Source organism: Buteo buteo, chromosome 4 (assembly GCF_964188355.1).
Source record: "Buteo buteo chromosome 4, bButBut1.hap1.1, whole genome shotgun sequence".
Classification (NCBI taxonomy): Eukaryota; Metazoa; Chordata; class Aves; order Accipitriformes; family Accipitridae; genus Buteo; species Buteo buteo.
This window is the reverse complement of record NC_134174.1, coordinates 61,202,015-61,219,352: the sequence shown is the minus strand read 5'-3', so window position 1 is coordinate 61,219,352 and position 17,338 is coordinate 61,202,015. Positions and strand designations below refer to the sequence as shown.

The window sequence follows — 17,338 nt, the reverse complement described above, 5'->3', positions numbered from 1 at the left end:
ACTGATGCTGCTGACAAGACATGTACATGGTAAGAGCTGGAGAAATATCTTTCTTATTGATAAGATATATAGTTATTTTCAGAGACATGAAATATCCTACAGAATTTCACAGTTATCAAATTGAATTATATAACTTTTCTCTAAAAATGCTAAGTACCTTAATAGAAACTGATTATCCTGCTTTTGATTTTCTTGGCTATTCCACAGAAGTCTCCAGCAAGATTATAGTTTTCTGTTTAAATACACAGAATGATTCATAAAACAAAGAGGAAGCTTATTGCTGCCTATTAAGTTCCATATAAATATTTTCCCAGAAGAAATCTGGATCATTTAATAGCTTGGACTACCTTTTCATTACTTTGTTCTAGGAAACTTAAATTGCAAGGAGGTTTTTTTGTGTTATTTTATTTGTGGGTAGTATTACAAAACTTTCTAACTTAGACGTCATATCATTTAACAAGTTGCAGACTGTAGAATAACATTTATATTCCTGTTGGTCTCTTCAGTAGTTTCCAACTGGTGATTCTTAACATGATCATTTTAATTAAAAAACAGGCAGAGAATCTCCTTGACCCTTTGTTACAATATCACAAAGAAAATAATCAACAGTAGCAATAAAATGGAAAAGTAGGGAAAAAAAATGTTCTTGACTCTGCCCTTGCCCACTCCCGATCTCATGTCATTGTGAGAACTCTTTGCAGGATCAACTGTACAGAAATTTAACATTTCTTTTATATAGAAAAACTTTCGCTTAAACTCCAAGAAACCAAAAAACCATATGCTTCAACTCTAACTGCAGCACACAATTTGTGGTCTTGTACACACAGACACTCTGTCCCTACAGTCCTTTCCACAGAATTTAGAAGAAGGATTGATGCTGCAATATCTCTCTTGCATGTACTTATAAAGGAAAGGAGAAAATAATCTCAAGTAATTATATTGGTCTGCCTTACACGCTTTTTCCTAAACATTGCAAAACATTAACTAATTTCTTCAAAGAACAGCTCACTAAAACAGATTAGGCTTGTAAAAATAGATTCTTGTGGCTGAAAGTGTCTTTAGGTTGGCAATTTTGAAAGAAAGAACTAAGGGAAAAGGGTCATTTTTGAATGAAGAGTTTAAAAAAATTTCCTTTTCTTGTATGTAAGATTGTCACACAAACAAGACAATATCATGCATCAAATTATAGTAACATGATAGAGATTATTGTAAGAGGAATTTTTTTTTTCTTCTGAATTGTTTCAAAGGCAAAGTAGAATATTCAATACAGGCAGTATTCAGAATATGCTGGGGTTTTATACCAGAATGCAAAAATATATTTTATATAAATAACTGTGTATTCACAGTCTTTTCTCAGACAAGACAAGAAACTTTCTCGGAAGGTAAGAAACTTACCCTGCTGCTCACTGATAACGGCACTGATTTATGTACAACATGGAAGAGCAATGTCTGACCAGCAGTTACAATAAGCTGTACAACTTTCCGTCAGTACAAACTAAACAAATTCTGCTGTGAACTCTTGCTGGCCACAGTACTCACCTGTGGTGATTTGACCCAGGGTCTAAAAGAAGCTTAGTTTGCTCCTGACACAAAACAGGACTACCTTTTTTTTTTTTTTTTTTAATCTTGAAAATCTATATGAAAAAGAAAAGCTGTTTCCGTACAGCTTCCCTTCTCCATTCAGCTATCCTTCTGATCAGATGAAACCATCTCCTGTGGATCAATAATTACCAGAACCCAGGAATTTCCAGCATCACACGAACCTTTCTGGTATTTATATTTCTATTTATATTACAGAAAAACCACAAGAATACACAAAATAAAAAATATCTATAAAATCCGTCTAACACACCACAGGTTTCACTACTTAAAAGAACACACAAAAGAATGCTTAATATGAAAATTACTGGCTACAGAGTATTTTGCAATATACAAGTATTTGTAAGTATTCATTCAAATCCAAATAATTACTAATTCCCTGACAATTATAGAAGTGACCTTCACGAATCTTGAAGAGAAAATGGCAATGCAATTTTACAGCCAGTCATTTCAGTTGTTCCAGCATAATGCATGATGAAATGATAAAATATGCATAATAAAAAAAAAAGAACAGTGAATTACACCATAGCAATTTTGATATATTATCATATATATTGTACTATCTATATTGGGAGCCTCACGGCAGACGTTGTACTCAAGGAGCTAGTGATTTTGGGCAAGGCATGTCTGATCTACTAGTCCTTGTTCATCCTACAAGCCCAGCTGCGAGCACGAGTAGCTGCTGTAAGGGAAGGTGCTGGAAGGCTGTGTGCTGGTGGTTGTTATCAAAGAGAACCTTCCAGCTTGTCAGGAGGAGATATATGGTTTTGTTTTTACACAAGATAAAAGGCACCGTAGTATGGGAGGGAGGAGGCACCTCTCCACGGACAGGAGCTATGCAGTACTCCAGAGGAAAATCCATGCTGCGCCCATCCAGTGCTGCATGCACACAGGGATCCCAGCAACTGAAGGGGCATAAGATTTACCTGCTCTCCGTATGCCTCTTTTTAGTCTATCTTATTAAAAAAGCTAGTTTAGTATGCCATTTGTTGCCAGGCCTTTTTGAGATACAGAAAGAACCGTGCACCGCCTCTCTTATGCTTCCTCCTCTGTCCCCTGGTGCAGAACACTTTCATAATGTATGTTAGGAATAGCGTGAGGTGGAGATCTTACTAGTTAGGGAAGCCTGCTTTAATTCAAATCAAAGATGCTATTTAAACACTTAGTTTTCAGTGGAGTGAAAAGATGAAACTAATAGGATTAGACTACATATAAAATTATTCACGTGAGTATGTATGCTAGGTTCTGAATAAATTTAGGTTTGTCTTTTAATCTTATCCTATTTCATTAAGCATATGTATTGCTCTGCGTTAGTCACTAATTATGGCTCCAATTACAAAATTTCCTATTCGCTGAATTATTTCCTTATGAGCTGTACTCATTGTAGTAATTTTTGTACCTTTTCCAAAAGCCAGCGCACATTTGACCATATGTGAAGCATAATATATGCTTTGTATCTGTGAAATGGGAGCTACACTCGTTATTTTATGTGCCATAGGGCTATGATCATTTGCTTTAAGTGGTAATAATGAATGAGCAGTTCCACTCTGGCATGACTCCAAAGACACAGCTCCCATTTACAAGGACAAATGGAGAGAGGCTGCTACCGGGTTACGTACAAGTTCTATGGTTTGTTCCAACACAAAAGTATTCAATTCATCAAGCTCACTGACCTTCTGATGGCCTGCTATTAGCAGTTATTCCCCAACCTCTCCCTCAATTATCCTTTCAAAACTGAACCATTTTCTTTCACTTTCTTTTTTACTCCCTGGATTTTCTGGGAGTTCAAAATAAAAGTTATGGACAAATGCATTAAAAAAAATAACTTTTCTCATGTTTATGACCATGTGAATGATAATTTTTGGCTTTCTTATTAAATACCATAAATGTCTCCAAGAGTACATGTTTACATTAAGATTCACAGATTTGAGGGGGGTTTAATGAATGAAAGGCTTTTTTGTAAGACAGAGTTTACAAGTGTCCCTCTGTTGAAGTTTAGCAATGTGTATGAACTTGTGCACTATATCTGCATCTACCAACCTTAAGAAATCTAAGGAACTGGCAATAGAAGTATATATATATCTATCTATAAATATATATATGTGTGTGTCTAATTTTATCGTGCTTACTGGTATCTCCCTTAAGGAAGGGTATATGTTCAAGCTTCTCACCTAAAGAATCAGAATATAACACCAACCTAGATCTACAGCTTTCTAGACTAGTGATTTTATTGTGTGGAAACTTATAAGAGCTCATCTAACCTTTGATTGTGAAGGCAAGATTTTCTGCAGTTCTGCTGCCACCACTAATTGGGAAATCTTTCCTTTCAGTTAAAAGTGAAGAAAAAAAAGGAACAAGGGAAGACTAACCCATGTATGGCTGGTCTTTCCTCTACCTGAGTTTGGTTTTAATGCCAAACTCTCAGGGAAGACAAAAATGTATGTCAGACCACTCTAAAAGACAATAATCTTTTATTCAACTGATTCCCTGGTGAGGCAGTTGTATCTTTTTCTGGCCTAGGCGCAGGCTTGTCAACTATACTGAGTGGATATTTATGACCCTTACCTCATATTTTGTCCTTGCAAATTAACACAGACCACTTCCACAAAGTCTGGGAAAGAGCTGTCATCTTTCTGATCTACAGCTGGTCATAAACAGGTCTGGGATTTTGCCTAGGTTCTCAGCATTGCATCTACAAGAGGTTCCAGATTGATAAAGACTAATGGACTTGGCAGACTACTCCTGGGCCCTGACTGGTGGCTTGCCCCAGCTTTTAGATGAGTAAGAGTATCTTCTAGGACTACTGTTCAACTTCTGCTCAACTCTCCTCTAGCCTTTATTTCTCATTCTGTCACCTATCTAGCCAGCAGTCTTGTTCCTGCTGTCCTCCATCACTGATTTCTGCTCCTGATCTCCCTGCCCCAGTTCCTGATCTTGCACAACAGGCTCCTGTTTTCATTCTACTTTCCTGGTACCACAGTGGTGTGATGCTATGGTGGTTTTGAATAGTGGACTACTATTTAACATAACATAATTTGCTTACTTGGGAGACCTCATAACCAAAGTTCAAAGAGTGTTTGTAAAGCTAAACTTAAAGATTTCTCTAGTCACATGGTTAGGCCTGTGGCATCATAACTGGACTATGAAGCATTACTACATACTACTATATATTACTACATCCTCAGCATTAAAAATATGCCCATGGTGCTGTGGCTGCAGATTTTGCAGATACTTACGAGACAGCTGATGAACCGTTAGTAATAACAATGTAGTAACACTGAGCTCAGCACAGATTCATACACAGGTATTTATCGTGCTTGCTGGTTAGCTCTTCTTGAAAGTCATGCAAGACTTCCTATTCTAAAAGTACCTTTCCAGCAATGAGAAAATAAGCTGAGGTGTATGCTTAACTATAGTCAATAACTGTAATTGGCTGTAATTCATAACATTTTGGAAGTGATGCCATAGAAACAGCTGATTTTCAGCTCAAGAGTGGTGACTCGTGGATGAAAGCACCAACCCCAGCTGTTCTTGGGTCATTAACTGGCCCAGAACAGCGAGTGACCGATACCTGGAATCCTAATTCACACTTGTACCTGGATGCAGGAGAACAAAAATCCCCAGGTCTTGACTCAGACCTACTTGGTTTCAATACCATTTACACAGAACTGTCAAAGAACAGCCGCATCTTCTAACCATCAACAACAGTTAAACAGACATGGTCGATACCAATGAAAGTGAGTGACCTCACAACCAACAGTTACGCTACACCAGCCTGTCTCATGTATTGGGAGGTCAAGCATGTCTAAAAGATTCAGAAGCAGCATCATTCTTCTGCAGAAGTGCTAAGATTCAGGTGTGATAATTGAGCTCAGATGACATATTTAATGAAAAATGGGTATCGTCAGCAAAGTTAGTGAATGCATTGTGATTTTCAGAGTAGGTTTGTTTAATTGTCAACTATTATTGTATTTCTACCCTAATCTTTGTTTTGCTGCAGTGAAATATACAAACTACTAATCTATAAATGCAGATATATCCCTCTTATAGTTAAGGGTCTGCTTTGTGACTGTATTGACATTGCACTATGTGTCCCAATGTTCTCCATTAATATTCAAGTATGTGAATAGTTGTCTCAATTTTTTCGAGCTACAATAAAGCATCTTTGGTTCTAATGTAAAAATTGGACAGTTTCACTTTGCTCAGTGTCAAGATCCTTCCAGTCATGAGCAACCCTTCTGCTTTAGATATAAAGAATTATCAGCCTACCTCTTAAGATGATGATAACCTAAAAGGGTAAAAGGTACTAGGATTTATGTTTCCAGTTAGGACTTTTTAATAATGTGGGAAAATGATTTATTTGTTTCTTCTTGTAAGTGTCAGTAATGATGTCTTGAGACAATGTTTTTTCTGCAGATTAATTTGTCTTCTCTTCATATAATTCATGAAAAAGGGCTAGGCCAGCAATACTTTTTTTTTTTCTATTCTTTTTTAAATCTAGGCTGATCTCCCCAAAAGAAAAACTAAAACATTCTAGCTTCATAAGAAAATTTTTCATATACAGATTTCCCTCATGCTATTCAAATCCTTCTTCCCTGCAAGATCAAGAATAATTAATATTATAGGGTTTTTATACACTCTTTGAATTAAGGATATTTCAAATCACTAAATACATTGCACTACAGGAGAAAATAAATTTTCAAACAGGTGACAAATATCACATAATTATATAGTTAAGAGAAATCAGTTAACAGATAAAATAAGATTTTCTAATAAACTCTAGATAATATTTTCATCTCTTCTTCTACATAAGACTTAAGTAACCTATAGCCATCACTAGGAACTATCTGGACACAAAAATATCTTTGTTAACCTTCATGAATTGGAGACCAAACGGATTTCACATGCCAATGATTTGATGCTGCTCACTTTGAACCAGAAAATCTCATGTCCACAGCCTTACCCTTTACCTCTGGCACCCTTCTTTCTCTATGAATGGCCATGTTTTGGCAGTGATGCACACAAACTTTTATATATGTAAAAGGGTGAACTTGGAAAAGCCAACTTTCCTCCTATCAGAAACTGTTCTTCCAAAGTGGGGGAGGAAAAATATGCACATTTCTTCTCTTGCATTCTGACCTATTTCAGACATTTCTCCAGCCCTGAGAAATAAAATGTTAGAAATATCACAGACAGCTCAAAATAAGATGCCATGTTTACAATGAAGCGAACCACATCTCCAAGAAATATTAGCATAGTTTTCTCAACTATTTCTTTCCATTTAGCTAGAAGAATTAGATTAGAAGCAATGGTAAATTATCATCACAGTTTATGAAAACTTATTACTGCTTAAACCAAAATGCAGCTCCTCCTAAAATATACTGTGCAAAAATCAGTGAACAGTTCACAAAATTTACATATGTTTCATTCTTTTAAAAGATAAATATTGACGAAATGTGTTAAATGTTAACTTAATATCAACAAGAGAGTATTCATGAATCTGCATCCCTAAGCATAAGCAGTTTGTAAAGAGTTTCTTTTGCAATCATTTTTAATATAAAGTTCTCCTCCATGGAACGCTGATTTTTATTTTCACTATGATTTCATGGAAAGAATATTCATATAATCATGACAACAAGAAGTATAGCTCTTTGGTTAAAAAGACTAAATTTCTTCATCTTACAAAATCTCACTGTTCAAATAGCACTGTTAACAGCATTGAACAATTCATGTTCATAAGTATGAACTCTTCCGTCAGAAATTTCAAAATGAAAGAGGTGCACTAAAAACAAATACAAAGGAGATACAAAAAAATTTCTTTCATATGATCATGTCTCATGCTATTCACTGCTGGTGATATTCTGGGAGTTTCCAAGGGTGTTTATGTATTTTCATTATTTAGAAACCAGTCCTCAAAATGAGCAGGAGCGGTAGCACATCAGCAACATTAAATATTCTGACAGACCCTGACAGTCGAGTAAATGTATTGTAAATGTCTACAGCAATTAGACCAGATGAAAAAACAAATAATATATATATATTCATTAAATCTGAAGTGTTTTACTGCATTTTTATTAGTCATCACTGAATTGTAAAAATGTACTCTTAATAAGTGTATTTGTAGAGAGTATATTTAACTATGAACAGCTTACATCATGTTTTTAAAAAATGTGCATTAATATGACTATTTTATTATTGTTTAATTTAATTTGTGGTCAGTCACTGAGGGAAATGATTGCAAAGAAATACTCTGTTACAATCTTAATGCAGAAAGTTCAATGCTATAGAAGTATAGAGTGCTATAGAGTTCTCATCTGCTTTCATTTGACCTTCCTTGCATTCATTTTACTTTGCTTTCAAGATGTTGGGGGGGGGTTTGTTTCCTTGTTTGTCTTAAACAAAACCACTATTTATGTAAGACTACCAAGTTTTATTTAATTTTGAGGCAATTTAAGGAAACAGCAATTTAAGAAATATGTATTTCAGGATGCCATACATACACTAATTTCCAGAAGAGGGTATGAAGACAGGCAAGTTAGTTTTTCTACTTCAAATTATGTAAGGTAACTATGATAATTTTCTTGTCATTTAAGTACAATTTATCACAATATGGCAATTAATACTTTCAAAAAGGTGATAAAAATTCTGACTAAGCCAACACAAAAATGACGATACAGAAGCAAAGTGCATCACACATTTGGTAGTGGAGATTGCAGCTTAGCGATGCCCAAATGCTGCTTCTAGATTGAATGTTCAAGAATATTAAACGCCAAATGTAGACAAAGGTATAAATAAATCAGAATTTCATGTTTTTCTGTAAGCTGTCAGCTATACAGTATTAGCGAATTTTAGAAAATAGTGAAGTTATCTAAATTATTCCTCTACCTGCAGCAACTTCTACAGTGTTAATGATGTTATATGAACATGAAGCATAAATGTTAGAGATTTAAGTATTATATACAGTGCAACTGGCAAAATATCATTCTTACTTTTAGGAAGCCAAAACTCTAGCTATTTCATGGTATTTCCAAATAACTTTCGATATTCCTAGATGACTGGGGAGTTTGACTAGATATTCAGAAAGTATGTCCAGACTATTTACTCATCATACTTGTTTCCTGTGGCATTGACAGAAATTGTCAGAGAATCATACCTCCTCCTACTACAATGAATAATGAGCCTTCAAAAAAAATACCACAAGTGACCTATAGGAAAGCGATCACTAGAAACCAAATATGGAGGCATGGCAGCTTCCAGACTCCTAGCTTCCTTCTTGTCCTGATGGTCTTTAAAACCACATTTTTGTCCATCAGACCATTTCAATATCTATAAATCTGTTCACTATGTTGTTCTGACAAGTTCTTTTCCTGCCTAAAAGAACTTTCTTTACCCCACCCCTGCAGGGCAGTCTATCAAATTCATGCCTTATTGCCTACCATTGTTCCATCATAACCATGTCTGGCCTCTTTTTAAGTCCTTTTTAATATCTAGGATATCAACTCCCATCTAACCTGCACCATCTTTTATTTGACTTTATTAAAAAAAAGATACCAATCCAAGAGATACAGAAATATCTATTAAGAATAGAACACACAAAAGAGCATGGGTGGTTGGAGAAAGCATGAAGATAAATACACACATTTGCTTTTCTCTGGTCCCTTTCCTATGAAGAGCCGCAATCTCCATTAGTCCATTATAGCAGATAATCTCGCAAATTTCCTGGAGCAGAGATGACACTGATACTTCTTTATGAAGTGCCAAATAAGTGGAAATAAATGTTACTGTCTATGTTGCAACAACAACGCTACATCTGCCAACACTTCCAGTCTTGGCTGACTCTCCTAGAAAAGTTACCTGCCCTATAAGAAGAAAAGTTGAAAGGAATGGCTGTAAAAAAGGAAAGAGAAGTTGACTAAAATGACACTATAGCCTCACAGCAGGGTCCTGTGAAGTATTTTGTAAGAGGAGTCCTGGTTTGTCAGTCTTGATCCGTTCAAACTATGTTTATGTTGGTTTTGATAGGCAGGCTGCAGAGTACTACCATGAAAAGCAACGCTTGCTCCTGTGTGAGCACAGCGCAGAACAGAGCTGTTAACTCTGTAAGTAATCCCCATGACTTCCCAAAGGGCAATTCACAGAACAAAGAATTTTTCAAATGCACAAAATCTCACCCTAAACAATGACGGGGGGGAAAAAAAAGGAAAAAAAAAAAAAAAGATTTTGCTACTACAAGAGCTCTGGTGACAGAACTTGCAATGGATGAGAAAATTCTTGCATCCCAGCTGGGAATGACTGGGAAAGCTAAAGCCTACACTCCTCAAAAAGCTATTTTATCATCCCAGCCCACGTACCTCAAAGACTCAATCCCTCTGCAAAGAGGCTCTAAGACAGCAGCTTTACTTGGACTTCTGGTTAGTATTTGATCTCCTGTATTTTGGAAGCATCACAGTAGATGTTTGAAGTAATTATTGCTAGAATTACCTGAGATGTATGTATTACACTAGGTGTGATCAGTTATTTTATGGGAAAGAAGGTGCTTTCCTTGCTTTCTGGGCTATGCCAAGGGAGACAAATCTGTCCAAATATTTTTGTAATTAACATGTTTCAAAGTATTCCAAAATTTAGCACCTTTCCATAGGTATTCTGAGGAGACAGACACGTCTTTTTAATTTTTAAAAGCTTTCAGTGCAAGATGTGGTATATATTCAAAAAATACAAATACTGGCTACTGAAAAATGAAATGGAATAATAAAAAATTAGGTAAACTGTCAGAATGCAGTCCTAAAAAACACACCTGATTACCTGAAATATGCTATTTCCAAAGGGCCATGCTAAACAAAACACCCACTCTTACAGTTGAAAAACCCAAGAGCTGATTATTATTTACTATTTTTTAACTAATTTCTCTAGTAAAAATAATAATTTATTGCTAGCAATGAGCCCCACAGACATGCTTAGGATCAAAGAGTTTAACTATTTATGTGACCAACCACTTGCCTCTGTGCGATAGCAAATTTAAAAAAAAAAAAAAAAAAAAAAAAAAAAGAACAGAAAAGAAAAGAAAGAAGTTCTGTAACAGAATGCTTTACCACATCCCAAGGACTGATGAAAGTGGTAGATTAAGGGCAAAAAACTCAGGATTATAGAGTACTGAAATTTACTAAACATGGACCTTTTTTGACGTCAGAGAGAAATAAAAAGAACCCAGGAGGCATACAAAAATCCTGTTTAGTAATCCAAACATACGGTAGAGGTGGGATATTACTGATGCAGAGATTGTGTGGGAACAGTTACGGCATAATCCCTTCACAAGTCTCTATTTCACCAGCCTTGAGCGTTTCTATTTTCTATCCATCATTTTGTGACTGTCTGTTGGTTTGCTTCTTAACTCAAGCCTGCATAGGATAATAGGCTACAATTACATTAACCGCCTTTCATCTCAGTTTGAATTAAATTTGTTCTGCGTGCCAGCATGAAAATCTGTCCCAAGTCATTTTGCTTAAGTCAAGGAATAATAAACTCGCTCAGTCCAATAATTTAGCCAATGGTTTTAATATAGTGAAATATTCAGATTTTTTTTTTACCCGAGAGATAATCTCAAAATTAGTACTAAAGAGGAAAAATTCAGTTACAATATTTGTCAGTAAAATATATATATTTTTCCTGCATTATGAGCGTGATTTTAAAATGATTTAAAATACAATCCTATCCTCAATTGTTCTCATGTCCTAAGGTCTGTTTTCTCACTTGTTTTCAGATTGGGTTTCTAATTTATGCAGAAGTAATGCTATAATTTGTAACATTACCCACAAATTAGAAATGCAAAATATTTTAATGTCACTTGAAACACAATTCTGGTGACTGAAATGGTCCATCATGTCAGAAAAACAAAGTACTTGTCACATTTTCCATAAAAAAGAGAGAGAAATCAACTGAGAGCACAGTGGAGAAATGGACTCTGAGGTGAATGCTCTTTTGGGAAGATCAGAGTGGAAAAAATCCAAAGAATTCACTCTATGATTATTTTATGTTTGCAGAGCATCCTAATGCATTATAGCAGACATTTCACTCTTGGATAAAATCTAAGGGTTTAATTTTAATATTTTCCATCATGAGACAGGCTTAAAAAAAAAATGGCATCTTCTGTACTACAACTTTAAGCTTTCCATCTTCTTTCTCTCACTTTTTTTTTGTTCCCTTTCCATCTTCTTTCTCTCACTTTTTTTTTGTTCCCTTTTGGATTTTTATTTTTAAAGAAAATAAAACTGAAACGACTGTGTAATTTCAAAGTTCTAATTCAAAAGTGTCTTTGGAGAAGTGTCTTAAGCACCACATCATTTTTGAAATGGCAAAATATTTTATAAGCAATCTTGGATTCCTTTACTATCAAGCAGAATGAGCACACACATAAAAGACAAAATGTCAAATTCAAATAAACTACTCATAAGAAATATACAAGAACTTTTGGGAAACATTCTGTTTTGAAAACAAAGTGCAGGTGTTCCTGATTTTTTTCCCCAGGAAAGATATGTTTTCTATGTCATTTAAAAAAAAAATAAAAAAATCAAGATTTCCAAAACCTGGAAAAAATATCTTAGTTTTTGTCAACCCCAGTTGACAAGACCTTATGCACCATGAGAGTTATTAAAACAAAAACAAAAAACCCAAACAAACAAACAAACAAACGAAAAAAGGAGTGCACCACATGACCTACTGCCGTAATTCGTAATTTTGGTAATCCGGTTTGGATTCTGAAAGAAGTATAGTTTTCTGTAGGAATATTACAGAATAATCATGACTTCTAGCTATGACTGGAATTTGCAGAAGAAAATACTCACACAAAATGTTACCTGGTAGTTTTTAATACAGTGTGTTAATAGAATGTATGACAATCTACTATATTACGACAAGGCAGAAAATTGGATATACTATACTACTTGGAAACATATAAAGCTGACTATATCTGGTGTATAGCTCAATATATCCACTATGGAGGAAGAAGATTTATCAGACTAATATTTGGGTTGTATTATTCAACGATTCTTTTCTGTTTCTAGGCCTGCATTTAACTGGAATAATTTAATTTGAACTTCTATCACATTTATAACAAAGCCACGTCAGTCGCCATTTCTTTCATTCTTTTTTCCCCAAAGAAAGAACTATTGTTTGCTGAACATTCACTGTAATTTATTTTAAGGTCAGTACTTAAATGGCATCTGTGTTACAGAAAATTTCATATGATACAAACACAATAAAGACAGGAGATTTCTAGGTTGCAGAAACTAATTGTCAATGGTAAAATCTGAGGACAGGTACAGAGCATGCATGGGCTCAAATATTTCAATTAAAAGAATCAACATCCTGTGGCATAACAACTAAGTCTCAAAACAACCTGCAATGTTATCATAACTTTAACTGCATAGAAATAATTGAGAACATTGAGTAGATGATGAAAAACAGGTAGATACAATTCTACAAAACTGAGCACAGAGAAAACTGTAATCAGAGTTTCCAAAGGGTAAATGTCAAACCATTTATTAAATCATGTACTGAACTATTTTTCAAAAAAGCAACTATTTTAAAAAAAAACAAGAACAAAAGCAATAAACTAATGGTATAGGAAAGGTTTCATGAAAGTCAATGACAAGAAGACAAGAGCATTAAGAAAAAAAAACATAATGAATTTTTATCCTTTTTCTACCCTAAAAGCAGGGTTGCAAAATGCATTTAATTTTATACATGTCAGGGTGGCTTAAATACAACAGAAAAAGGTGAAAAAATCCTTAAGTACAATTCAACAACAAATGCATTTTCTTTAAAAAAAAATAATAAAAATAATAATGCATATCTTCCCCAAAGAACGGATTTACAGAATTCCCACTTCTGAACCTTAGAGGTATTTTACTTTTATGTGGATGACACTGAACAGCAGTAAAGTTGTTCATCTGTTTAGATGTGCTGTTACCTCTTCTTTTATTCATAAATATAGAGGAGGCAATCTTTCTCTTCAACATGAAGGACTGATTTATATATTTTTTCATTTTTTACAATCATCATTTGTCACTTTCAACATTACCTTACCTCAAAAAACCTTACATTTACCAAGCCCAGAAAACAACAAATAATAATAAAGAGAAGGAAAATGAATGAATGACGAGAAGCAAAGTATCAAGAGTGGATGGGAAGAACTTTGTGAACTAGTTTGGTGAAACTTTTCCTGCTATTCTGTACACGACAATTTACAATTAGCCTCCCAAGAGCAGGAGAAAGTAAAAGTAAACCATATGTTCCCCAATTCGCACCAAATCAGAGAAATATCCCCTCCTAAACTTAAGTAACAAGGTGTTATCATTTATCTAAATATTCATCTGAATCAGGGCCCAAATCTGTGATTAAATCAAGACTATACGTAAGAAAGGATAAAATGACCTAAACAAGAAGAGGATTAGAAAGTTATTTTGAAGCATCTGTTAAAAAGTAATCGCTGCCCTCATCTCCTTCTGGATCTTGTAAGAACTCATTTCCAGGCTGAATTATTTTTTTTTTAAAGTTAAACCTTCTTTATGAAATCTGATTTATTAAATCTCTTTTAGCATATCTGACTGTTCCTTTACCCTTTAATTCTTATCACTTCTCTGTGAGCAGCCCAACAACATTTCTTCCAGGACGTTTGAACACGTTTCTTATGTTAGCGTGGCAATCTCACTGCTCTCCCTTTGGCTTCCTGCTGTAATTTAGTATTCCTAAATTTATCATTGCTCTGTGTAACAGTGAGTGAAAGAAAAGTGTTGTGCCAGGTCAAATTTTCAGACCTGATTATAAGTTTGCTTTGATTCTAAATCAGACTCGTGTCACTATTTAAAACAGCTTTTCTAGCTACGTATTTACTCTGACTTCTAGTACTTTGTTCTTTTTTTAAATTGCTGAAAAATTCCTTTTCTCGTAACATAAAAATAATAGATGGAGATGGAAAACTAAAGCTGTAAATCAATCCTTCTGACGTGATAATCTAATAAACCACTCAGGCTTCACTGTTGAAGTTTAGGATATCATCAGGGCTCTTGGATTGATTTATGCCTTTGTAATCAAGCTTCCCAGCCCCATTATCTAATAAGCTAGATAAAGAATACCACTTACTTTTCAACACATCCATAAAAAAAAAATATAAAGCTCAAAGCATGCAGAGGTTATGCAGCTTAATTTATATTTTATACTTTCTAAAGGTGATTCTTCAGTACAAAAGAAGAAAAGAATAAGGGAGCATTTCTAATATTAAGACATTATTATCTTTCAGCTGGTGAGTACAGATAGGACTGGGCCTATGTTATTTGTTGTTGCCCTATCAGTTATCATTCCCTGAAAATACCTTGCATATGACGGAGAACTTCCTTTTGGTATCAAATTTTGCTAGTTTACATTATAAAAGGTAATATATAACAGATAATTTTCAGTAATACTGTTTATTTTTAACTTACTGCCTTTTCATATTTTGTTTATTTTATGTCATTCACATAATAATCCAGGATAAGAATGAAAAGGCAAAAAAAAATATGTTTATGTAAGCATACATGCTTACATATGGTCAGCCTGCAGAATTCATTACCTCAGGTAGTCAATCTCCAGATTTTTAAACAGAAGTGAAACAATTATTCCTCTTAAATAAACAAATCTGCAGCAAGGAAGAATAACAATATAGATAATCACATCAGATTTCACCAATCAACTATAGAATAGGACTTTAACCTCATTTCTGAAACAACATAGTTTTTATAGCCCCCTATTTTTCTTTATGTTAATTGTTAAACTACAATTCAAATATTTACTGTTTTCTAAGCAGCTCTTTAAAATGTTGCATGCAGTACCCTCATCTTCGTAACAGAACAAAAAGAATATATCATTTTGGTTGGCCCATTATTAACAGAAGCTAGTGTTACAGAAAGCTTTTCTAGCACTGGTTGTACTTGGGACATGGGGAAGCATGAGAACATGGGCTCTTCTGCAACAATTGCAGATACAGACTTGAGATGGAAAGAGGATACAATATATAAGAAAACCTGCGTGACTTCTGGGTACCTGCACATACAACTGCAGAAGAATGCAAGTTTGTTGTGACTGGAAGGCTCCCCAAATTGAGGACTCTTTTAGCATGATTTAGCACTGTGTAATTGATGTGCTTAGTCTATGTAATTATCAGCAGTTTCATGAAAAAAATAAATGAGAAGTAATGCATTTCTCACTCCCATGTCTTAATACCAAAATATATTTCTTAGTTCTATCTATGCATAATTTTAATCCTTTATGTGCAAACTTCTTTTAACACTCTCAGCAACTACTGAAGCAATTTAAAACTAATAACTGGCAACAAAGTGAAACAAAATGTTTTAACTTTAAAACCAGAAATACAACTATTGCAGCTAAATTTTCATCTATATGTAAAGGTATACAATTGACTGAAAGAGAAAACAGAAAATGAAAACAGCAGTAGGAAGGTGCATATTACTTCTATTAGGGACCCTAAGAGGAGAAGAAAAGCAATCTTTTTCCATCACCAGGAGATTTCTAACAAATAGTGTCACCAGTACCCATCTGACCTAGCATTTCCTTATTGCTGTATAAAAACTGGTTTTTCTTCCCCTTTATTAGTAAATAAAATGAATAAATATCACAAGCCAAAGCTGATAGATATATCTGTCAACAGGGCTTTCATCAAAACGTAGCTTCATTGCTTTTACTTATTTGTAAGATTTTGAAAATAGATTTAAAATTAAAAATAGAACACTGTATTTTGTGCAAGTTGAATCCATATCAAGCAACATAAAGAGGCACTATTTTAATTTCAGACTTAGCTATGTGTTGATAGCTTATAGAGAGCTATGAGCTATCACACTGGTGTTTTCTTTTCCCACCACTACCTATATACTTGTACTAGCTAAATGACAAATTGATTAAACCAGATGTTTATTTCAGCTCTAACAACTCTTGTACCAATTACTAATTACCATACTAATGGCCTATCAGATGTAAAATATAAGCCCAGATCTACACTGTGCAATGGATAATATTTTAGCTGAGGGTTAAGATCTGAGAATACTGAAGCAATTTTCAAGAGCTTTGAAAAGTCACAAGCACTGTAGATCTATTAAGAAGAAATCAAGATTCACAGAATCTATTTCATTGAATTCACAATTCATTTCATTAAAAAGAATCAAATGTTTGGATTACTATATACATTAAACCTGCACACTGGAAATAAGGAAAATGTGGACATTCAGGACAGGTCTACCTTAGACCTGCTTTCCCTTGAAATAAAAACTTTCATGCAGAACCATTCTCATTTCATAAGACAAAACAGTAGGCCTGAGCAAATATTTATCATCAATATATTCTTCCTGCTTTAAACAGTTCTACATTCAATACAAATTAATTCATGCAAATCATGATTGAACTAGGTGTAGAAGTAAATTCACTGCAATGTATTGACTTGGATAGCCCAAGCCCTGACACCAGACACACAAAGGTAGTCCCTTGAGCCTTGCTCAGTCCTGGTCAAAACTATGTAATCAGTTTGCTGGATTAAGCAGCATCAGCAACACAACCACTTTAAAGCTAGCAAACGCTTACTCTAGTATTACAAAGCTGTTTTCAACAAACAACTCTATGATAGCCAATATTTTCCGTTACCTATCAATTAATAAAATCAGTATCACCTTCCAATCATTCAACCTGATTTTTTTTAAAA

At 34.4% G+C, this 17,338-nt stretch overlaps 1 protein-coding gene across 1 annotated transcript in view; it reads right to left on the bottom strand.

Moving 5' to 3' along the window:
* The window catches only part of ATRNL1 (attractin like 1), a 537,457-nt gene that overhangs the window by 333,508 nt on the left and 186,611 nt on the right, over window positions 1–17,338 (bottom strand). The window lies entirely within an intron of this gene.